The following is a 22,500-nucleotide window of genomic DNA, read 5'->3' as shown; positions in this document are numbered from 1 at the left end:
GTAATGCAAGCTACAAGCCACCCACGGCCACCTGCAGGACAAAAGAGAGAAAAGGGAGGAGAAGGGGGGGGCAGCAACGGGATGACCAGGGGTGGGGACCGCAGGCCGGCACACAGCTCCCGAAGCTCCGGCCCAATCAGCAAGTCCCAGGTTGGGGTGCAGGGTCAGGGAAAGACTTGTGCTCCGTAATGCAAGCTACAAGCCACCCACGACCACCTGCAGGTTCCGGTGTCCGGCAAAGGATGCTGCAACATGGACAAAAGAGAGAAAAGGGAGGAGAAGGGGGGGCCAGCACAAGAAACTACAGGAGCGACTCTGACACACTAAAGTTTACACTACCTAGAGATTTACCAACACCAGCTAGAGGTTTACTAAACACTAACTATAGGCTTTACTAAACAGAAAGGTTTTAAGTTTAGTTTTAAAGGTGGAGGTGGAGTCAGCCTCCTTAACCCAGATTGGAAGTTGGTTCCAAAGTAATGGTGCCTGATAGCAGAACGCCCGCCCTCCAAATCTACATTTAGATACTCTAGGAACTACGAGTAAACCTGCACTCTGAGAACGGAGAGCTCTGACAGGAACATAAGGCACTATCAGGTCTTGCAAATAATGCGGAGCTAAGCCGTTTTGGGCTTTATACGCAAGTAATAAAATTTTAAATTGGATTCTGAATTTTACGGGTAACCAATGGAGCGACGCTAACACTGGAGAGACGTGGTCTCTCCTGCTAATTCCTGTCAGTACTCGTGCTGCTGCATTTTGGATCAGCTGGAGCCTATTCAGCAAATTACTTGGACATCCTGCTAACAACACATTACAGTAATCTAGTCTAGAAGATACAAACGCATGAACTAGTTTTTCTGCATCACTCTGTGAGAGGATTTTCCTAATCTTTGCAATATTACGGAGATGGAAAAAGGCTATTTTACAAACCTGATTGACATATGGTTTAAACGACAAATCCTGATCGAAAATAACACCAAGATTTCTCACAGTTGCACTGGAAGCCATCGCAACACCATCTAATCCCTTCCTAAGATGCTCTGGACCAAGAATGATAACCTCTGTTTTATCTGAATTTAGAAGCAGGAAATTTCTGGACATCCAGTCCTTGATGTCCCTAAGACATGCCTGAAGTTTAACTAACGGTTCTGTTTCATCCGGCTTCATAGACAAATAGAGCTGCGTATCATCAGCATAACAATGAAAGTGTATGCCGTGATTCTGGATTATACTTCCCAACGGCTGCATGTATAAACTGAACAAGATTGGCCCTAGCACTGAACCCTGCGGAACACCATAACAGACCCTTGACTGTTCTGAAGAAACCTCATGTACATGAACAAACTGGAACCTGTCAGATAGATATGATTTAAACCAACATAGAGCTGTCCCTTTAATCCCAACAACATGCTCTAACCTGTGCAGTAAAATGCCATGATCTATAGTGTCAAAAGCAGCACTGAGGTCCAGTAGAACCAGTATGGACACTAATCCCTTATCTGAGGCCATAAGGAGGTCATTCGTGACTCGAACAAGTGCTGTCTCTGTGCTATGATGCATTCTGAACCCTGACTGAAAGACTTCAAACAGATCATTTCTATACAAATAGTCACATAACTGGCTTGAAACTGCCTTTTCCAGAATTTTAGACACAAATGGAAGGTTGGAAATTGGTCTATAATTAGCTAAGGTGTCTGGGTCAAGAGAAGGTTTTTTAAGTAAAGGTTTAATTACTGCGACTTTGAAAACCTGTGGTACATATCCTAAACTTAGGGATAGGTTAATTTGGTCCAGTATTGTCGTACCAATAAGAGAAAAAACATGTTTGAATAGACGAGTCGGGATGGGGTCTAACATACATGTGGTTGACTTAGCTCTATTAACGAGTGAAGTCAGCTCAGGGAGGTCTATAGGATCAAAACAGTCTAGAGACAAGTCAGAGCCTAGGGAAGTCGCTAAAGCTGAAGAAACACCTACAACCGGCTGGTTGATTTCTTCTCTAATTCTCGCGATTTTATTGTTGAAGAAGCCCATAAAGTCCTCACTACTGAGAGCTGCAGGAATGCAAGGCTCAACAGAGTTGTGACTCTTTGTCAGCCTGGCTACAGTGCTGAACAGAAAACGTGGGTTACTTTTGTTATCCTCTATCAGCGTTGAATAATAAGCTGTTCTGGCTTTGCGAATGGCTTTTTTATATACTATTAGAATATCTTTCCATTCACGATGAGAGTCTACAGACCTACAAGAGTACCACTTCCTTTCCATTTTACGCACGTTTTGTTTCAACATGCGGATATCTGAATTGTACCAGGGAGTTAAGCTCCTGTGGCTAGAAACCCTCCTTTTCAAAGGAGCAACTTCATCTAAAGCTGAATGCAACAAATCAGCAGTGTTACTAGCAAGGAAATCAACATCTGCAGAGGTAGAACCCAGGTCACTGGCCTCGACTACATCACTATTTCGCACTGTCGTAAGATAAGCAATGGCCTCCCTAAATTTAACAATAACTTCATCAGACAAACATCTGCTAAAATAATACCTCCTATTTTGCACTTCAACATCAACAAAATTAAATTCAAACGTTATTAAGTAATGGTCGGATAAAAGGGAGTTTACAGGTGACACCAACAGACCATCAGTTTCAACACCGTAGGTGAGAACGAGATCGAGAGTATGATTAAAACAGTGCGTCGGTTTATCCACTTTTTGTGAGATACCCATTGATTCTAGAAGAGAATCGAAGGCTAATTTAAGATTATCGCTTTCAACATCCATATGAATGTTAAAATCACCCACTATGATGAATTTATCTGTGCTGATCAATAATCCAGAAAGGAAATCTGAAAATTCAGACAAAAACTCCAGATACGCACCAGCAGGGGGCCGGTACACTACCACTAACACAACTGGCTTCTCTGATTTCCGGCTCGGAAATTTCAGACCAAGCATGAGGCTTTCAAATGTATTATAGTTGCACTTGGGTTCAATTTTTGTTTGGAGACCGGAGTTATAAATTGCTGCGACTCCTCCGCCTCGGCCCGTGCTTCTAGGAATGTGATGATTAAAGTAGCCGGGCGGAGTTGATTCATTCAAACTAACATACTCTTCCTCCTGTAACCATGTTTCTGTTAAGCAGAAAATATCACTCCTGCTCTCTGTAATTATATCATTTACTAACAGAGACTTAGAGCTTAATGATCGTATATTTAGTAGTCCGCATCTAATTTTTCGGTCTGTAATTGGTACCAAATGTGCATTGGTTTTAATTTTTACAAGGTTATCTTGGTTAACGCCTCTATAACGCTGCACCTGGTGAACTTTTGGAGGGCGGGGAACTGCAACCACTTCTATTTTGCTAGGCACCTGGCCAGAGTCGCCAATATCATGTAATCCTACAGTTTTAGAGTCGCTAATTACATAATGCAATCCTACAGTTTTGTTGGCAGGCGTTGGTCCTTGAGAAGCAACAGATGTGTCGCTGAGCCCTTTAAGACTACCCTTCCTCCGAACCGTCACCCAGCTGCCCTGCCTGGCCGGCTGCCGGGGAGCTGCAGGGGAGCGGTTACGCTCAGCTGCTACGGGCCGGTCCGCAGAGGATTCTATCGGACTATGGTCTAGTTGGCCAAACCGGACCTCTAACTGACTAAGCCTCGCCTCCAGCCCTGTTAAACTACAGCTCTGCACCCTGGCCTGGACCCTGCATTGTCAGGGGGAGTGTCTAATAACATTGGCCAGATTTCTAGACATAAGAGCTGCACCATCCCGGGTGGGATGAATGCCGTCCCTTCTAATCAGACCGGGCTTTCCCCAGAATGTCTCCCAGTTGTCAATAAAGTCCACGTCGTTTTCTGAACACCACTGTGCCCGATCTTGTCTGATCTCGGAAGCTAAGCATGGGTCGGGCCTGGTTAGTACTTGGATGGGAGACCGCCTGGGAATACCAGGTGCTGTAAGCATTTTCAACCAGCAGAGAGCGCTCTCGCTTAATCTACCCACACATATTTCAACGTGGTAACAGCGACAGCTCACGTCCTAAAGTGTTTTGCACATGGTTAAGGCACTTTAAACCCAACAAATAAGCGCTTCTAAATTATTATCACCAACAAATCAATGACTTATATTATATGACTTATCTTCAACTCCATATAAGAGGTATTTCAAGCTGCAGCTTCAGCTTACGGCCAGACCAGCCTGGATGCGCCCGATCTCGTCTGATCTCGGAAGCTAAGCAGGGTCGGGCCTGGTTAGTACTTGGATAGGAGACCGCCTGGGAATATCAGGTGCTGTAAGCTTTTTCAACCAGCAGAGAGCGCTCTCGCTTAATCTACCCACACATATTTCAACGTGGTAACAGCGACAGCTCACGTCCTAAAGTGTTTTGCACATGGTTAAGGCACTTTAACTCCAACAAATAAAACCAACAAATCAATGACTTATATTCTATGACTTATCTTCAACTCCATATAAGAGGTATTTCAAGCAGCAGATTCTGCTTACGGCCATACCAGCCTGGATGCGCCTGATCTCGTCTGATCTCGGAAGCTAAGCAGGGTCGGGCCTGGTTAGTACTTGGATGGGGGACCGCCTGGGAATACCAGGTGCTGTAAGCATTTTCAACCAGCAGAGAGCGCTCTCGTTTAATCTACCCACACATATTTCAACGTGGTAACAGCGACAGCTCATGTCCTAAAGTGTTTTGCACATGGTTAAGGCACTTTAACTCCAACAAATAAAACCAACAAATCAATGACTTATATTCTATGACTTATCTTCAACTCCATATAAGAGGTATTTCAAGCTGCAGCTTCTGCTTACGGCCATACCAGCCTGGATGCGCCCGATCTCGTCTGATCTCGGAAGCTAAGCAGGGTCGGGCCTTGTTAGTACTTGGATGGGAGACCGCCTGGGAATACCAGGTGCTGTAAGCTTTTTCAACCAGCAGAGAGCGCTCACGCTTAATCTACCCACACATATTTCAACGTGGTAACAGCGACAGCTCACGTCCTAAAGTGTTTTGCACATGGTTAAGGCACTTTAACTCCAACAAATAAAACCAACAAATCAATTACTTATATTCTATGACTTATCTTCAACTCCATATCAGAGGTATTTCAAGCTGCAGCTTCTGCTTACGGCCATACCAGCCTGGATGCGCCCGATCTCGTCTGATCTCGGAAGCTAAGCAGGGTCGGGCCTGGTTAGTACTTGGATGGGAGACCGCCTGGGAATACCAGGTGCTGTAAGCTTTTTCAACCAGCAGAGAACGGTCTCGCTTAATCTAGCCACACATATTTCAACGTGGTAACAGCGACAGCTCACGTCCTAAAGTGTTTTGCACATGGTTAAGGCACTTTAACTCCAACAAATAAAACCAACAAATCAATGACTTATATTATATGACTTATCTTCAACTCCATATAAGAGGTATTTCAAGCTGCAACTTCAGCTTACGGCCATACCAGCCTGGATGCGCTCGATCTCGTCTGATCTCGGAAGCTAAGCAAGGTAGGGCCTGGTTAGTACTTGGATGGGAGACCGCCTGGGAATACCAGGTGCTGTAAGCTTTTTCAACCAGCAGAGAGCGCTCTCGCTTAATCTACCCACACATATTTCAACGTGGTAACAGCGACAGCTCACGTCCTAAAGTGTTTTGCACATGGTTAAGGCACTTTAACTCTAACAAATAAGCGCTTCTAAATTATTATCACCAACAAATCAATGACTTATATTATATGACTTATCTTCAACTCCATATAAGAGGTATTTCAAGCTGCAGCTTCTGCTAACGGCCATACCAGCCTGGATGCGCTCTGACTTCCTGTTTGTGCAGGAAGTGTGACGTGGCAGTTTGTTTGAGCAAGACACCAGGGAGCACGTGGTGGAGGAAGGAGAAGGAAAGATCAGGCCACAAACCTCCTGAAAAGAGAGTGGAGGAACCACCCCCCCCCCCCCCAGCAGCTTCGCTGTTTGGGGGGAGTTTGTAACGGACGGACGACATGGCTTTGAACAATGGCAAACGGAATGCAGACAATGAGAAGGTCGACCGAACCTATGAGAAGGATCTGACTATTGAGGTGGAAATAGAGGGGGAGGACAAACTTTCGACAATGGATTTGCTGAGGATAACAAAAGAGAAATGCGGAATAGTAATTGGGTGCAGGTTCAAGACGCCCCGGAAGTACGAACTGACTATGAAAGATGCGGCTGAGAAAGAAAGATTAATGGAGGGTTTGAGAGTCGGAAACAATATGATCACCGCCAGAGAGATAAACAACATCGAGATGGTGGTATCATTCATGTCGTTGCCAGTTTACATCACGGACGGAGAAATTCTGGACAAACTGGCACTTTGGGGTGTGTCTGCCGTCTCCCCTATAAAGAGGAGGGTGTGGCCTGGGACTGACATCGCGGAAGGCACTCGCTTTGTCAGAGTGAGATTCCCCTAGGGAGTATCATCGCTGCCTTACTCCACAAAGTTCGAAACATTACAGGGCATGGATCACTTTAGAGTGATCCATGACAAACAAGTTAAAGTGTGTAGACTGTGCATCCAACTGGGACACATTATGAGGGAGTGTCCGGACTTCCACTGCTATAAATGCCTGAAACAAGGACACTTTGCGAGGGAGTGCGTGGAGGAGTTCCATGCAGAAGTTGATGAGGAGGAGGAGGTGGAAGAGGAGATGAGGGAAGCACTGGCAGGGGACGGAGATGAACGGGAGGAGACCCCGTCACCGGCCGAGAGGGAGCAGGAGAGGGAGAAGCTGCTGGCTGAGGGAGTGGAGACGGAGGATGGGCGTGGCCCCCAGACTGCGGAGCCGGAGGCGGTCGGAAGGCTGGAGGTGAGCCGCAGCGCAGCTGCGCCCCATCAGTCCATGGAGGACGTGGGTATCGGGAGCAGCATGGACGAAGTGATGATGGAGGGAATCGGCTCGTCGGTGGAGGAGAATATTGGGGGGGAGGTGGTTGTGGTTCCACCACCCGATGTCCATGCCACTCGCCCCAGGGACAGATCCCCTCATTCGGCAGGCGCCAGAGTCGGCAGTGATCGCACGGGGGGGGTCCTGACGAGGGGAAGAGGTAGAGCCGGCAGCGGAGTCAGGACCAGAGGGGGTCTTTCCTCTAGTTCTGTACCTGTGAGGGATGAGAACCTGGCAGGAAGTGAACCAGCTGATGACTCCCAGGTATCACTTGAATCTTCTGAGGGGGAGGACACAGATCTCAGTGCGGTATTTATTAACAAATTGAAGAGGAAGGCGAAAGTGAAGAAGGGGTTAAGTGTGAAAAAATAGTGTTTATGGGTTCTTGTCTATATATTTTGCTTGAGTTTTGTTCATTTCTCTTTTTCTTTTTTTCATCATGACGTTAAGTTTTTCTTCTCTAAACGCCAATGGCTTGAGAACAGGAAATAAGTTACAAAGGGTGATCAATTTATGTAGCACAGACATCATATGTCTGCAAGAAACACGATGGGATGAGGAGGTGGTGAAAATGGTAAGGAAATTTTGGCCAGGGCTTCTTTTTTATAGTAACGGAACTACGACTGCAAGGGGGGTGGCAATACTTTTCAAAAGAAATACAGCATCCAATGTGAAACAGTGCCACATGGACACAGAGGGAAGAGTGGTGGGGATCGAATTTTATGTGCAGAAGGTTTTCTTTAAGTTATTTTGTGTTTATAGAGAAGGACAGGAATCTTTTTTTCGATAGTCTTGAGCCTTGCTACACGGGAAACTGTATCATTATAGGGGATATGAATGTCTGGTTAGATAGACTAGATGCATCAAAAAACACTATGTTTGGGACTGATGCATCTAGGAGGAAGCTGCTGATGCTGAATGGGATGTATGATATTATAGATAAATGGAGGTGGGAAAACCCTGATAAGAGGGAGTTCTCCCGACGACAGGTGGTATTGGGTGTATTAAAGCAAAGTAGAATTGATATGTGTCTAGTAGCGAAAAGTATAATGAACTATGTCGGCACACTAACATATAATTTTAATACCATAAGTGACCACGCAAACCTCATGGGGACGATAAAAGTAGGGGAAAGAGGGAGGGGTGGGGGAGTATGGTGCCTTAATAATAGCTTGCTTAGGGATAATAAATATAAACATAGGATACGAGAATATTTAAAAGCCATGTCCGACAATCAAGGCATGTTAGATGATACGGGTCGATGGTGGGAACAAGTTAAAAAAGGAATTAAGGCAATAAGCCTTAAATATGCTAAACACAAGAATGCATATAAAAAGAGAAGGGTAAAAGAAATAAAACTATTAATAGATACTGAACTAGAGAGGGCAGATAATGATGCCGGTTGGAAAGTGGACAACTTATTGAAGTTAAAACATACGCTCCATACATATGAAGTAGAAGATTGTGATGGCGCTATTATTCGAAGCAAAGCCAGATACGCTGTGGAGGGGGAAAAAAACACAGCTTTCTTTCTGGGAATGGAAAGACAGAAACAAGAAAAGAATTATATAGATGAACTTGAAAAAGATAATGGTGATCGGGTGAATGACATTACGGAAATCTGCAGTGTGGTTGAAGACTATTACAGATGCCTCTTTACGGAGGAGGAAAATGATGATGAGTGCATGAAAAGAATACTTGACACTGTGTCCGCAAAGCTCTCCAGTGAGCATGCTGATTGCTGCGACAGGGATATAACGACTCAGGAAGTGATGGAAGCTATAATGGGTGGAAAGTCCAATAAGAGCCCCGGCTCCGATGGCCTGACCTACGAGTTCTATAAAGAGTTCATTGATTTTTTAGCCCCCATCTTGGTGACTGTAATACAGAATATTGAAAGAACACAGCAAGTACCTCATTCCATGACACTCAGCATCATCACGATCATATATAAAAATAAAGGTAGCAAACTCAAATTAGAAAACTTCAGACCCATCAGTCTGCTAAACACAGACTACAAAATATTGGCAAAAGTGTTGGGCAGTAGAATCGGGAAAATAATAAATACAATTGTGGCACCGACACAGGCATATGGGATACCGGGTAGGGACATCAGCGACACCATAATAACAGTTAGAGATGTAATTCATCATATGAACACGAACGGAGAAGGAGGGATTGCTTTGGGGGTCGACCTAAATAAAGCTTTTGACCGAGTAAATCACAATTTTCTCCTCAGCACTTTAAAACGGTTTGGGTTTGGAAGTAGAATGATTACGTGGGTTGAATTACTATACAAAAACGCAAAGAGCCAAGTCAAGTGCAATGGGTTCCTAACAAACACTTTTCCATTACAGCGTTCTGTTAGGCAGGGATGTCCCATGTCCTCCCTCCTATATAGTTTATCTGTTGAACCCTTAGCAACGTTCATAAATAGTAACAATAACATTAGGGGGATTGAACTACCGGGAGGAGGGAGGGTTACCATGTTGCAATACGCAGATGATACAACAATAACAGTTCAGAATGCAGACAGTGTACAAGAGGTAATAAACCATATTGAGATTTATGGCAGAGCGTCTGGGGCGAAAATTAACATAGGGAAATCGGAAATTCTATATGTGGGTAAGGACAATAATAACCGGTGCAAACTCAACTTTAAAATAGCAGAAGACCAGATCAAAGTATTGGGGATTTATCTAGGAGTGAATGAGAAGGCAGCCAGAGATTATACGTGGACAGGGGTAATAAATAGAATAAAAAGAACAATTAATTATTGGAAATTAAGAAGCTTGAAACTAAAAGGCAAGATTATTATAATAAATGCTTTGCTGATGTCAAAACTGATACATTTTATAGCGACTATAGATATGCCGGAGTGGGTGGTGAAAGAGTTAAACTCTATCATTTCTCTTTTTCTTTGGGATGGTAAGGGAGTGAGAATATCTCACCAGACATTAATGGCTGGGTATGAGGAGGGAGGGCTTAAGTTGGTAAATATTGAAATAAAAAAGAAGGCAATTAGGATAAAGACGATTGTTAAATATTTGTATGATAAGGTAGATTATGCGTGGAAACGTTTCTTCAGGCAATATATACATAAGGCTGGGAAGTGCGAAGAATATGGTCTCTTGATGGCTTTAAAAAAACATATGCACGAAGGCATCCCGGAGTTCTATAGGGAGGTGTTCAGTGCCTGGGCTGCATTTTTGCCACAGATAGACTATGACTGCACAGATATAAATATGGTTATCAATAACCCCATCTTCTTAAATAACAAAATGTTAAATCATGATAACACACTCTATAATGCTATCTTTTTTAGAGCTGGGATAAGACAAGTTAAAAACATAATGTATGAGGTAATGCCTGGCCTCCTGCCAGAGCATTCAATTGTGGATATGATCAGACATGCTGATTTTGATGATCATGATATTAAAAGAGGAACTATTATTAATACATATGATAAAATCAAAAGCAGTATGAACATGGAATGGATAGCGAGGATAAATAGTGATGACGAAAAAAGGACGGAGGGGGATTGGCCGGAGCTGTATATAGAAAGAGAGAATTATAGGATCTGCTTGAGTAAACTGAAGGTGAAGATTGTATATGGCATAATGTTGGAAAAAGTCTTAAAGAGGCCTGCCTCGGATACAATGTGGAAGGAGAAATATGTGGGAATGAACATAGATGACATATGGCGTAGTAGAATAAAATATAATAGTATAGAATGTGAAGATAATGATTTTAAAATAAAGCATAATAGGATATTTACCAAGATAATATTGCATCAAATAAATAAAAATTTGAGTAGAATGTGTGATGTGTGTATGAACGGGGAGGAAGATTTCTTTCATTTATTTTTGGATTGTACTTGTTTGGTTCAGTTTTTCGACAGGTTGAAACACACTTTGGTCGAGCATTGGGGAAGTAAATTCATACATAGATTTCATTGGGAACAACTCCTTTTGTTTGGTACAAGTGTTAAAAGCAAAGTTATAAATACCAACCTGCTCAATTTTGTTTTAAGTCACGCTAGACTGGCAATCAGGCTGAGGAGAAACTACTCCCACTTTGAAGGAAAGATGGTGGATGTTTGGGTGATTTTCAAATCAATTTTAAAGAAGGACTTACATCTGGTTTTGAAATATAGTAAAACAGCCTTTGTTGATGCTTTTGTTGACGGAAATAAGTTGGTTGAAGTAACAGAGGGAGACAAGTTGATACTCCACATCTGAAGGGTCTTCATTGGAAGCTATTTTGCATGTTTCCTTTCTTCTTTGAATCCCTATGTTGAGGGCATCATAATGTGTTTCTATTTCCTTTGGTTTGGGAGTATGTTTTGGTTTTGGGTACGACGCTGTGCATGTGACAATTTACTTGGAGATTTGATTGTTGTATGTTTTCGGAAAAGGAAATGTTTTGACTTGATACTGTGACGAAATGGTAGAAGATTTTGACTGTATAACAATGTTGTAAACCACTTTTCTTGTATACATTTTCATAATAAAAGAAAAAAAAAAAAAAAAAGATGCGCCCGATCTCGTCTGATCTCGGAAGCTAAGCAGGGTCGGGCCTGGTTAGTACTTGGATGGGAGACCGCCTGGGAATACCAGGTGCTGTAAGCTTTTTCAACCAGCAGAGAGCGCTCTCGCTTAATCTACCCACACATATTTCAATGTGGTAACAGCGACAGCTCACGCCCTAAAGTGTTTTGCACATGGTTAAGGCACTTTAACTCCAACAAATAAGCGCTTCTAAATTATTATCACCAACAAATCAATGACTTGTATTATATACTTATCTTCAACTCCATATAAGAAGTATTTCAAGCTACAGCTTCAGCTTACGGCCATACCAGCCTGGATGCGCCCGATCTCGTCTGATCTCGGAAGCTAAGCAGGGTCGGGCCTGGTTAGTACTTGGATGGGAGACCGCCTGGGAATACCAGGTGCTGTAAGCATTTTCAACCAGCAGAGAGCGCTCTCGCTTAATCTACCCACACATATTTCAACGTGGTAACAGCGACAGCTCACGCCCTAAAGTGTTTTGCACATGGTTAAGGCACTTTAACTCCAACAAATAAGCGCTTCTAAATTATTATCACCAACAAATCAATGACTTATATTATATGACTTATCTTCAACTCCATATAAGAGGTATTTCAAGCTGCAGCTTCTGCTAACGGCCATACCAGCCTGGATGCGCCCGATCTCGTCTGATCTCGGAAGCTAAGCAGGGTCGAGCCTGGTTAGTACTTGGATGGGAGACGGCCTGGGAATACCAGGTGCTGTAAGCTTTTTCAACCAGCAGAGAGCGCTCTCGCTTAATCTACCCACACATATTTCAACGTGGTAACAGCGACAGCTCACGTCCTAAAGTGTTTTGCACATGGTTAAGGCACTTTAACTCCAACAAATAAAACCAACAAATCAATGACTTATATTCTATGACTTATCTTCAACTCCATATCAGAGGTATTTCAAGCTGCAGCTTCTGCTTACGGCCATACCAGCCTGGATGCGCCCGATCTCGTCTGATCTCGGAAGCTAAGCAGGGTCGGGCCTGGTTAGTACTTGGATGGGAGACCGCCTGGGAATACCAGGTGCTGTAAGCTTTTTCAACCAGCAGAGAACGGTCTCGCTTAATCTAGCCACACATATTTCAACGTGGTAACAGCGACAGCTCACGTCCTAAAGTGTTTTGCACATGGTTAAGGCACTTTAACTCCAACAAATAAGTGCTTCTAAATTATTATCACCAACAAATCAATGACTTATATTATATGACTTATCTTCAACTCCATATAAGAGGTATTTCAAGCTGCAGCTTCAGCTTACGGCCATACCAGCCTGGATGCGTGCGATCTCATCTGATCTCGGAAGCTAAGCAGGGTCGGGCCTGGTTCGTACTTGGATGGGAGACCGCCTGGGAATACCAGGTGCTGTAAGCTTTTTCAACCAGCAGAGAGCGCTCTCGCTTAATCTACCCACACATATTTCAACGTGGTAACAGCGACAGCTCACGTCCTAAAGTGTTTTGCACATGGTTAAGGCACTTTAACTCCAACAAATAAAACCAACAAATCAATGACTTATATTCTATGACTTATCTTCAACTCCATATAAGAGGTATTTCAAGCTGCAGCTTCTGCTTACGGCCATACCAGCCTGGATGCGCCTGATCACGTCTGATCTCGGAAGCTAAGCAGGGTTGGGCCTGGTTAGTACTTGGATGGGAGACCGCCTGGGAATAGCAGGTGCTGTAAGCTTTTTCAACCAGCAGAGAACGCTCTCGCTTAATCTACCCACACATATTTCAACGTGGTAACAGCGACAGCTCACGTCCAAAAGTGTTTTTCACATGGTTAAGGCACTTTAACTCCAACAAATAAGCGCTTCTAAATTATTATCACCAACAAATCAATGACTTATATTATATGACTTATCTTCAACTCCATATAAGAGGTATTTCAAGCTGCAGCTTCAGCTTCAGCTTACGGCCATACCAGCCTGGATGCGCCCGATCTCGTCTGATCTCGGAAGCTAAGCAGGGTCGGGCCTGGTTAGTACTTGGATGGGAGATCGCCTGGGAATACCAGGTGCTGTAAGCTTTTTCAACCAGCAGAGAGCGCTCTCGCTTAATCTACCCACACATATTTCAACGTGGTAACAGCGACAGCTCACGTCCTAAAGTGTTTTGCACATGGTTAAGGCACTTTAACTCCAACAAATAAGCGCTTCTAAATTATTATCACCAACAAATCAATGACTTGTATTATATACTTATCTTCAACTCCATATAAGAAGTATTTCAAGCTGCAGCTTCAGCTTACGGCCATACCAGCATGGATGTGCTCGATCTCGTCTGATCTCGGAAGCTAAGCAGGGTCGGGCCTGGTTAGTACTTGGATGGGAGACCGCCTGGGAATACCAGGTGCTGTAAGCTTTTTCAACCAGCAGAGAGCGCTCTCGCTTAATCTACCCACACATATTTCAACATGGTAAGAGCGACAGCTCACGTCCTAAAGTGTTTTGCACATGGTTAAGGCTCTTTAACTCCAACAAATAAAACCAACAAATCAATGACTTATATTCTATGACTTATCTTCAACTCCATATCAGAGGTATTTCAAGCTGCAGCTTCTGCTTACGGCCATACCAGCCTGGATGCGCCCGATCTCGTCTGATCTCGGAAGCTAAGCAGGGTCGGGCCTGGTTAGTACTTGGATGGGAGACCGCCTGGGAATACCAGGTGCTGTAAGCTTTTTCAACCAGCAGAGAACGGTCTCGCTTAATCTAGCCACACATATTTCAACGTGGTAACAGCGACAGCTCACGTCCTAAAGTGTTTTGCACATGGTTAAGGCACTTTAACTCCAACAAATAAAACCAACAAATCAATTACTTATATTCTATGACTTATCTTCAACTCCATATAAGAGGTATTTCAAGCTGCAGCTTCTACTTACGGCCATACCAGCCTGGAGGCGCTCTGACTTCCTGTTTGTGCAGGAAGTGTGACGTGGCAGTTTGTTTGAGCAGGACACCAGGGAGCACGTGGTGGAGGAAGGAGAAGGAAAGATCAGTCCACAAACCTCCTGAAAAGAGAGTGGAGGAACCACCTCCCCCCCCCCCAGCAGCTTCGCTGTTTGGGGGGAGTTTGTAACGGACGGACGACATGGCTTTGAACAATGGCAAACGGAATGCAGACAATGAGAAGGTCGACCGAACCTATGAGAAGGATCTGACTATTGAGGTGGAAATAGAGGGGGAGGACAAACTTTCGACAATGGATTTGCTGAGGATAACAAAAGAGAAATGTGGAATAGTAATTGGGTGCAGGTTCAAGACGCCCCGGAAGTACGAACTGACAATGAAAGATGCGGCTGGGAAAGAAAGATTAATGGAGGGTTTGAGAGTCGGAAACAACACGATCACCGCCAGAGAGATAAACAACATCGAGATGGTGGTATCATTCATGTCGTTGCCAGTTTACATCACGGACGGAGAAATTCTGGACAAACTGGCACTTTGGGGTGTGTCTGCCGTCTCCCCTATAAAGAGGAGGGTGTGGCCTGGGACTGACATCGCGGAAGGCACTCGCTTTGTCAGAGTGAGATTCCCGCAGGGAGTATCATCGCTGCCTTACTCCACAAAGTTCGAAACATTACAGGGCATGGATCACTTTAGAGTGATCCATGACAAACAAGTTAAAGTGTGTAGACTGTGCATCCAACCGGGACACATTATGAGGGAGTGTCCGGACTTCCACTGCTATAAATGCCTGAAACAAGGACACTTTGCGAGGGAGTGCGTGGAGGAGTTCCATGCAGAAGTTGATGAGGAGGAGGAGGTGGAAGAGGAGATGAGGGAAGCACTGGCAGGGGACGGAGATGAACGGGAGGAGACCCCGTCACCGGCCGAGAGGGAGCAGGAGAGGGAGAAGCTGCTGGCTGAGGGAGTGGAGACGGAGGATGGGCGTGGCCCCCAGACTGCGGAGCCGGAGGCGGTCGGAAGGCTGGAGGTGAGCCGCAGCGCAGCTGCGCCCCATCAGTCCATGGAGGACGTGGGTATCGGGAGCAGCATGGACGAAGTGATGATGGAGGGAATCGGCTCGTCGGTGGAGGAGAATATTGGGGGGGAGGTGGTTGTGGTTCCACCACCCGATGTCCATGCCACTCGCCCCAGGGACAGATCCCCTCATTCGGCAGGCGCCAGAGTCGGCAGTGATCGCACGGGGGGGGTCCTGACGAGGGGAAGAGGTAGAGCCGGCAGCGGAGTCAGGACCAGAGGGGGTCTTTCCTCTAGTTCTGCACCTGTGAGGGATGAGAACCTGGCAGGAAGTGAACCAGCTGATGACTCCCAGGTATCACTTGAATCTTCTGAGGGGGAGGACACAGATCTCAGTGCGGTATTTATTAACAAATTGAAGAGGAAGGCGAAAGTGAAGAAGGGGTTAAGTGTGAAAAAATAGTGTCTATGGGTTCTTGTCTATATATTTTGCTTGAGTTTTGTTCATTTCTCTTTTTCTTTTTTTCATCATGACGTTAAGTTTTTCTTCTCTAAACGCCAATGGCTTGAGAACAGGAAATAAGTTACAAAGGGTGATCAATTTATGTAGCACAGACATCATATGTCTGCAAGAAACACGATGGGATGAGGAGGTGGTGAAAATGGTAAGGAAATTTTGGCCAGGGCTTCTTTTTTATAGTAACGGAACTACGACTGCAAGGGGGGTGGCAATACTTTTCAAAAGAAATACAGCATCCAATGTGAAACAGTGCCACATGGACACAGAGGGAAGAGTGGTGGGGATCGAATTTTATGTGCAGAAGGTTTTCTTTAAGTTATTTTGTGTTTATGCCCCCAACATAGAGAAGGACAGGAATCTTTTTTTCGATAGTCTTGAGCCTTGCTACACGGGAAACTGTATCATTATAGGGGATATGAATGTCTGGTTAGATAGACTAGATGCATCAAAAAACACTATGTTTGGGACTGATGCATCTAGGAGGAAGCTGCTGATGCTGAATGGGATGTATGATATTATAGATAAATGGAGGTGGGAAAACCCTGATAAGAGGGAGTTCTCCCGACGACAGGTGGTATTGGGTGTATTAAAGCAAAGTAGAATTGATATGTGTCTAGTAGCGAAAAGTATAATGAACTATGTCGGCACACTAACATATAATTTTAATACCATAAGTGACCACGCAAACCTCATGGGGACGATAAAAGTAGGGGAAAGAGGGAGGGGTGGGGGAGTATGGTGCCTTAATAATAGCTTGCTTAGGGATAATAAATATAAACATAGGATACGAGAATATTTAAAAGCCATGTCCGACAATCAAGGCATGTTAGATGATACGGGTCGATGGTGGGAACAAGTTAAAAAAGGAATTAAGGCAATAAGCCTTAAATATGCTAAACACAAGAATGCATATAAAAAGAGAAGGGTAAAAGAAATAAAACTATTAATAGATACTGAACTAGAGAGGGCAGATAATGATGCCGGTTGGAAAGTGGACAACTTATTGAAGTTAAAACATACGCTCCATACATATGAAGTAGAAGATTGTGATGGCGCTATTATTCGAAGCAAAGCCAGATACGCTGTGGAGGGGGAAAAAAACACAGCTTTCTTTCTGGGGATGGAAAGACAGAAACAAGAAAAGAATTATATAGATGAACTTGAAAAAGATAATGGTGATCGGGTGAATGACATTACGGAAATCTGCAGTGTGGTTGAAGACTATTACAGATGCCTCTTTACGGAGGAGGAAAATGATGATGAGTGCATGAAAAGAATACTTGACACTGTGTCCGCAAAGCTCTCCAGTGAGCATGCTGATTGCTGCGACAGGGATATAACGACTCAGGAAGTGATGGAAGCTATAATGGGTGGAAAGTCCAATAAGAGCCCCGGCTCCGATGGCCTGACCTACGAGTTCTATAAAGAGTTCATTGATTTTTTAGCCCCCATCTTGGTGACTGTAATACAGAATATTGAAAGAACACAGCAAGTACCTCATTCCATGACACTCAGCATCATCACGATCATATATAAAAATAAAGGTAGCAAACTCAAATTAGAAAACTTCAGACCCATCAGTCTGCTAAACACAGACTACAAAATATTGGCAAAAGTGTTGGGCAGTAGAATCGGGAAAATAATAAATACAATTGTGGCACCGACACAGGCATATGGGATACCGGGTAGGGACATCAGCGACACCATAATAACAGTTAGAGATGTAATTCATCATATGAACACGAACGGAGAAGGAGGGATTGTTTTGGGGGTCGACCTAAATAAAGCTTTTGACCGAGTAAATCACAATTTTCTCCTCAGCACTTTAAAACGGTTTGGGTTTGGAAGTAGAATGATTACGTGGGTTGAATTACTATACAAAAACGCAAAGAGCCAAGTCAAGTGCAATGGGTTCCTAACAAACACTTTTCCATTACAGCGTTCTGTTAGGCAGGGATGTCCCATGTCCTCCCTCCTATATAGTTTATCTGTTGAACCCTTAGCAACGTTCATAAATAGTAACAATAACATTAGGGGGATTGAACTACCGGGAGGAGGGAGGGTTACCATGTTGCAATACGCAGATGATACAACAATAACAGTTCAGAATGCAGACAGTGTACAAGAGGTAATAAACCATATTGAGATTTATGGCAGAGCGTCTGGGGCGAAAATTAACATAGGGAAATCGGAAATTCTATATGTGGGTAAGGACAATAATAACCGGTGCAAACTCAACTTTAAAATAGCAGAAGACCAGATCAAAGTATTGGGGATTTATCTAGGAGTAAATGAGAAGGCAGCCAGAGATTATACGTGGACAGGGGTAATAAATAGAATAAAAAGAACAATTAATTATTGGAAATTAAGAAGCTTGAAACTAAAAGGCAAGATTATTATAATAAATGCTTTGCTGATGTCAAAACTGATACATTTTATAGCGACTATAGATATGCCGGAGTGGGTGGTGAAAGAGTTAAACTCTATCATTTCTCTTTTTCTTTGGGATGGTAAGGGAGTGAGAATATCTCACCAGACATTAATGGCTGGGTATGAGGAGGGAGGGCTTAAGTTGGTAAATATTGAAATAAAAAAGAAGGCAATTAGGATAAAGACGATTGTTAAATATTTGTATGATAAGGTAGATTATGCGTGGAAACGTTTCTTCAGGCAATATATACATAAGGCTGGGAAGTGCGAAGAATATGGTCTCTTGATGGCTTTAAAAAAACATATGCACGAAGGCATCCCGGAGTTCTATAGGGAGGTGTTCAGTGCCTGGGCTGCATTTTTGCCACAGATAGACTATGACTGCACAGATATAAATATGGTTATCAATAACCCCATCTTCTTAAATAACAAAATGTTAAATCATGATAACACACTCTATAATGCTATCTTTTTTAGAGCTGGGATAAGACAAGTTAAAAACATAATGTATGAGGTAATGCCTGGCCTCCTGCCAGAGCATTCAATTGTGGATATGATCAGACATGCTGATTTTGATGATCATGATATTAGAAGAGGAACTATTATTAATACATATGATAAAATCAAAAGCAGTATGAACATGGAATGGATAGCGAGGATAAATAGTGATGACGAAAAAAGGACGGAGGGGGATTGGCCGGAGCTGTATATAGAAAGAGAGAATTATAGGATCTGCTTGAGTAAACTGAAGGTGAAGATTGTATATGGCATAATGTTGGAAAAAGTCTTAAAGAGGCCTGCCTCGGATACAATGTGGAAGGAGAAATATGTGGGAATGAACATAGATGACATATGGCGTAGTAGAATAAAATATAATAGTATAGAATGTGAAGATAATGATTTTAAAATAAAGCATAATAGGATATTTACGAAGATAATATTGCATCAAATAAATAAAAATTTGAGTAGAATGTGTGATGTGTGTATGAACGGGGAGGAAGATTTCTTTCATTTATTTTTGGATTGTACTTGTTTGGTTCAGTTTTTCGACAGGTTGAAACACACTTTGGTCGAGCATTGGGGAAGTAAATTCATACATAGATTTCATTGGGAACAACTCCTTTTGTTTGGTACAAGTGTTAAAAGCAAAGTTATCAATACCAACCTGCTCAATTTTGTTTTAAGTCACGCTAGACTGGCAATCAGGCTGAGGAGAAACTACTCCCACTTTGAAGGAAAGATGGTGGATGTTTGGGTGATTTTCAAATCAATTTTAAAGAAGGACTTACATCTGGTTTTGAAATATAGTAAAACAGCCTTTGTTGATGCTTTTGTTGACGGAAATAAGTTGGTTGAAGTAACAGAGGGAGACAAGTTGATACTCCACATCTGAAGGGTCTTCATTGGAAGCTATTTTGCGTGTTTCCTTTCTTCTTTGAATCCCTATGTTGAGGGCATCATAATGTGTTTCTATTTCCTTTGGTTTGGGAGTATGTTTTGGTTTTGGGTACGACGCTGTGCATGTGACAATTTACTTGGAGATTTGATTGTTGTATGTTTTCGGAAAAGGAAATGTTTTGACTTGATACTGTGACGAAATGGTAGAAGATTTTGACTGTATAACAATGTTGTAAACCACTTTTCTTGTATACATTTTCATAATAAAAGAAAAAAAAAAAAAAAAAAAAAAAAATGCGCCCGATCTCGTCTGATCTCGGAAGCTAAGCAGGGTCGGGCCTTGTTAGTACTTGGATGGGAGACCGCCTGGGAATACCAGGTGCTGTAAGCTTTTTCAACCAGCAGAGAGCGCTCACGCTTAATCTACCCACACATATTTCAACGTGGTAACAGCGACAGCTCACGTCCTAAAGTGTTTTGCACATGGTTAAGGCACTTTAACTCCAACAAATAAAACCAACAAATCAATGACTTATATTCTATGACTTATCTTCAACTCCATATAAGAGGTATTTCAAGCAGCAGCTTCTGCTTACGGCCATACCAGCCTGGATGCGCCCGATCTCGTCTGATCTCGGAATCTAAGCAGGGTCGGGCCTGGTTAGTACTTGGATGGGAGACCGCCTGGGAATACCAGGTGCTGTAAGCTTTTTCAACCAGCAGAGAACGCTCTCGCTTAATCTACCCACACATATTTCAACGTGGTAACAGCGACAGCTCACGTCCTAAAGTGTTTTGCACATGGTTAAGGCACTTTAACTCCAACAAATAAGCGCTTCTAAATTATTATCACCAACAAATCAATGACTTGTATTATATGACTTATCTTCAACTCCATATAAGAAGTATTTCAAGCTGCAGCTTCAGCTTACGGCCATACCAGCCTGGATGCGCCCGATCTCGTCTGATCTCGGAAGCTAAGCAGGGTCGGGCCTGGTTCGTACTTGGATGGGAGACCGCCTGGGAATACCAGGTGCTGTAAGCTTTTTCAACCAGCAGAGAGCGCTCTCGCTTAATCTACCCAAACATATTTCAACGTGGTAACAGCGACAGCTCACGTCCTAAAGTGTTTTGCACATGGTTAAGGCACTTTAACTCCAACAAATAAAACCAACAAATCAATGACTTATATTCTATGACTTATCTTCAACTCCATATAAGAGGTATTTCAAGCTGCAGCTTCTGCTTACGGCCATACCAGCCTGGATGCGCCTGATCTCGTCTGATCTCGGAAGCTAAGCAGGGTTGGGCCTGGTTAGTACTTGGATGGGAGACCGCCTGGGAATAGCAGGTGCTGTAAGCTTTTTCAACCAGCAGAGAACGCTCTCGCTTAATCTACCCACACATATTTCAACGTGGTAACAGCGACAGCTCACGTCCAAAAGTGTTTTTCACATGGTTAAGGCACTTTAACTCCAACAAATAAGCGCTTCTAAATTATTATCACCAACAAATCAATGACTTATATTATATGACTTATCTTCAACTCCATATAAGAGGTATTTCAAGCTGCAGCTTCAGCTTCAGCTTACGGCCATACCAGCCTGGATGCGCCCGATCTCGTCTGATCTCGGAAGCTAAGCAGGGTCGGGCCTGGTTAGTACTTGGATGGGAGACCGCCTGGGAATACCAGGTGCTGTAAGCTTTTTCAACCAGCAGAGAGCGCTCTCGCTTAATCTACCCACACATATTTCAACGTGGTAACAGCGACAGCTCACGTCCTAAAGTGTTTTGCACATGGTTAAGGCACTTTAACTCCAACAAATAAGCGCTTCTAAATTATTATCACCAACAAATCAATGACTTGTATTATATACTTATCTTCAACTCCATATAAGAAGTATTTCAAGCTGCAGCTTCAGCTTACGGCCATACCAGCCTGGATGTGCCCGATCTCGTCTGATCTCGGAAGCTAAGCAGGGTCGGGCCTGGTTAGTACTTGGATGGGAGACCGCCTGGGAATACCAGGTGCTGTAAGCTTTTTCAACCAGCAGAGAGCGCTCTCGCTTAATCTACCTACACATATTTCAACATGGTAAGAGCGACAGCTCACGTCCTAAAGTGTTTTGCACATGGTTAAGGCTCTTTAACTCCAACAAATAAAACCAACAAATCAATGACTTATATTCTATGACTTATCTTCAACTCCATATCAGAGGTATTTCAAGCTGCAGCTTCTGCTTACGGCCATACCAGCCTGGATGCGCCCGATCTCGTCTGATCTCGGAAGCTAAGCAGGGTCGGGCCTGGTTAGTACTTGGATGGGAGACCGCCTGGGAATACCAGGTGCTGTAAGCTTTTTCAACCAGCAGAGAACGGTCTCGCTTAATCTAGCCACACATATTTCAACGTGGTAACAGCGACAGCTCACGTCCTAAAGTGTTTTGCACATGGTTAAGGCACTTTAACTCCAACAAATAAAACCAACAAATCAATGACTTATATTCTATGACTTATCTTCAACTCCATATAAGAGGTATTTCAAGCTGCAGCTTCTGCTTACGGCCATACCAGCCTGGATGCGCCCGATCTTGTCTGATCTCGGAAGCTAAGCAGGGTCGGGCCTTGTTAGTACTTGGATGGGAGACCGCCTGGGAATACCAGGTGCTGTAAGCTTTTTCAACCAGCAGAGAGCGCTCACGCTTAATCTACC

At 43.5% G+C, this 22,500-nt stretch overlaps 20 non-coding genes across 20 annotated transcripts; all 20 read left to right on the top strand.

Annotated features, from left to right (window-relative positions):
* The first annotated feature begins 4,176 nt into the window (after positions 1-4,176).
* On the top strand, positions 4,177-4,295 carry LOC133434463 (5S ribosomal RNA). Its single transcript, XR_009778603.1, has one exon. It is a non-coding gene; the product is annotated as a 5S ribosomal RNA (ribosomal RNA).
* A 199-nt stretch (positions 4,296-4,494) lies between these two features.
* On the top strand, positions 4,495-4,613 carry LOC133434313 (5S ribosomal RNA). The gene has a single exon (XR_009778460.1). It is a non-coding gene; the product is annotated as a 5S ribosomal RNA (ribosomal RNA).
* A 199-nt stretch (positions 4,614-4,812) lies between these two features.
* Positions 4,813-4,931, top strand: LOC133434399 (5S ribosomal RNA). The gene has a single exon (XR_009778543.1). It is a non-coding gene; the product is annotated as a 5S ribosomal RNA (ribosomal RNA).
* A 199-nt stretch (positions 4,932-5,130) lies between these two features.
* On the top strand, positions 5,131-5,249 carry LOC133434333 (5S ribosomal RNA). Its single transcript, XR_009778480.1, has one exon. It is a non-coding gene; the product is annotated as a 5S ribosomal RNA (ribosomal RNA).
* Positions 5,250-5,448: 199 nt separating this feature from the next.
* Positions 5,449-5,567, top strand: LOC133434365 (5S ribosomal RNA). Its single transcript, XR_009778510.1, has one exon. It is a non-coding gene; the product is annotated as a 5S ribosomal RNA (ribosomal RNA).
* Positions 5,568-11,770: 6,203 nt separating this feature from the next.
* On the top strand, positions 11,771-11,889 carry LOC133434227 (5S ribosomal RNA). The gene has a single exon (XR_009778378.1). It is a non-coding gene; the product is annotated as a 5S ribosomal RNA (ribosomal RNA).
* Positions 11,890-12,106: 217 nt separating this feature from the next.
* On the top strand, positions 12,107-12,225 carry LOC133434526 (5S ribosomal RNA). Its single transcript, XR_009778664.1, has one exon. It is a non-coding gene; the product is annotated as a 5S ribosomal RNA (ribosomal RNA).
* A 199-nt stretch (positions 12,226-12,424) lies between these two features.
* Positions 12,425-12,543, top strand: LOC133434321 (5S ribosomal RNA). The gene has a single exon (XR_009778468.1). It is a non-coding gene; the product is annotated as a 5S ribosomal RNA (ribosomal RNA).
* Positions 12,544-12,760: 217 nt separating this feature from the next.
* On the top strand, positions 12,761-12,879 carry LOC133434465 (5S ribosomal RNA). The gene has a single exon (XR_009778605.1). It is a non-coding gene; the product is annotated as a 5S ribosomal RNA (ribosomal RNA).
* A 199-nt stretch (positions 12,880-13,078) lies between these two features.
* Positions 13,079-13,197, top strand: LOC133434415 (5S ribosomal RNA). The gene has a single exon (XR_009778558.1). It is a non-coding gene; the product is annotated as a 5S ribosomal RNA (ribosomal RNA).
* Positions 13,198-13,420: 223 nt separating this feature from the next.
* LOC133434285 (5S ribosomal RNA) lies at positions 13,421-13,539 on the top strand. Its single transcript, XR_009778434.1, has one exon. It is a non-coding gene; the product is annotated as a 5S ribosomal RNA (ribosomal RNA).
* A 216-nt stretch (positions 13,540-13,755) lies between these two features.
* On the top strand, positions 13,756-13,874 carry LOC133434440 (5S ribosomal RNA). Its single transcript, XR_009778581.1, has one exon. It is a non-coding gene; the product is annotated as a 5S ribosomal RNA (ribosomal RNA).
* Positions 13,875-14,073: 199 nt separating this feature from the next.
* On the top strand, positions 14,074-14,192 carry LOC133434309 (5S ribosomal RNA). The gene has a single exon (XR_009778457.1). It is a non-coding gene; the product is annotated as a 5S ribosomal RNA (ribosomal RNA).
* A 6,185-nt stretch (positions 14,193-20,377) lies between these two features.
* On the top strand, positions 20,378-20,496 carry LOC133434367 (5S ribosomal RNA). Its single transcript, XR_009778512.1, has one exon. It is a non-coding gene; the product is annotated as a 5S ribosomal RNA (ribosomal RNA).
* A 217-nt stretch (positions 20,497-20,713) lies between these two features.
* Positions 20,714-20,832, top strand: LOC133434290 (5S ribosomal RNA). Its single transcript, XR_009778439.1, has one exon. It is a non-coding gene; the product is annotated as a 5S ribosomal RNA (ribosomal RNA).
* Positions 20,833-21,031: 199 nt separating this feature from the next.
* Positions 21,032-21,150, top strand: LOC133434361 (5S ribosomal RNA). The gene has a single exon (XR_009778507.1). It is a non-coding gene; the product is annotated as a 5S ribosomal RNA (ribosomal RNA).
* A 223-nt stretch (positions 21,151-21,373) lies between these two features.
* Positions 21,374-21,492, top strand: LOC133434298 (5S ribosomal RNA). Its single transcript, XR_009778446.1, has one exon. It is a non-coding gene; the product is annotated as a 5S ribosomal RNA (ribosomal RNA).
* Positions 21,493-21,708: 216 nt separating this feature from the next.
* LOC133434257 (5S ribosomal RNA) lies at positions 21,709-21,827 on the top strand. The gene has a single exon (XR_009778407.1). It is a non-coding gene; the product is annotated as a 5S ribosomal RNA (ribosomal RNA).
* Positions 21,828-22,026: 199 nt separating this feature from the next.
* Positions 22,027-22,145, top strand: LOC133434286 (5S ribosomal RNA). The gene has a single exon (XR_009778435.1). It is a non-coding gene; the product is annotated as a 5S ribosomal RNA (ribosomal RNA).
* A 199-nt stretch (positions 22,146-22,344) lies between these two features.
* Positions 22,345-22,463, top strand: LOC133434475 (5S ribosomal RNA). Its single transcript, XR_009778615.1, has one exon. It is a non-coding gene; the product is annotated as a 5S ribosomal RNA (ribosomal RNA).
* The last annotated feature ends 37 nt before the right edge of the window (positions 22,464-22,500 follow it).

The sequence above is a fragment of the Cololabis saira genome, unplaced genomic scaffold, assembly GCF_033807715.1.
Source record: "Cololabis saira isolate AMF1-May2022 unplaced genomic scaffold, fColSai1.1 scf046, whole genome shotgun sequence".
Lineage (NCBI taxonomy): Eukaryota > Metazoa > Chordata > Actinopteri > Beloniformes > Belonidae > Cololabis > Cololabis saira.
The sequence above is the reverse complement of the archived record's forward strand: the minus strand, read 5'-3'. Positions and strand labels throughout refer to the sequence as shown.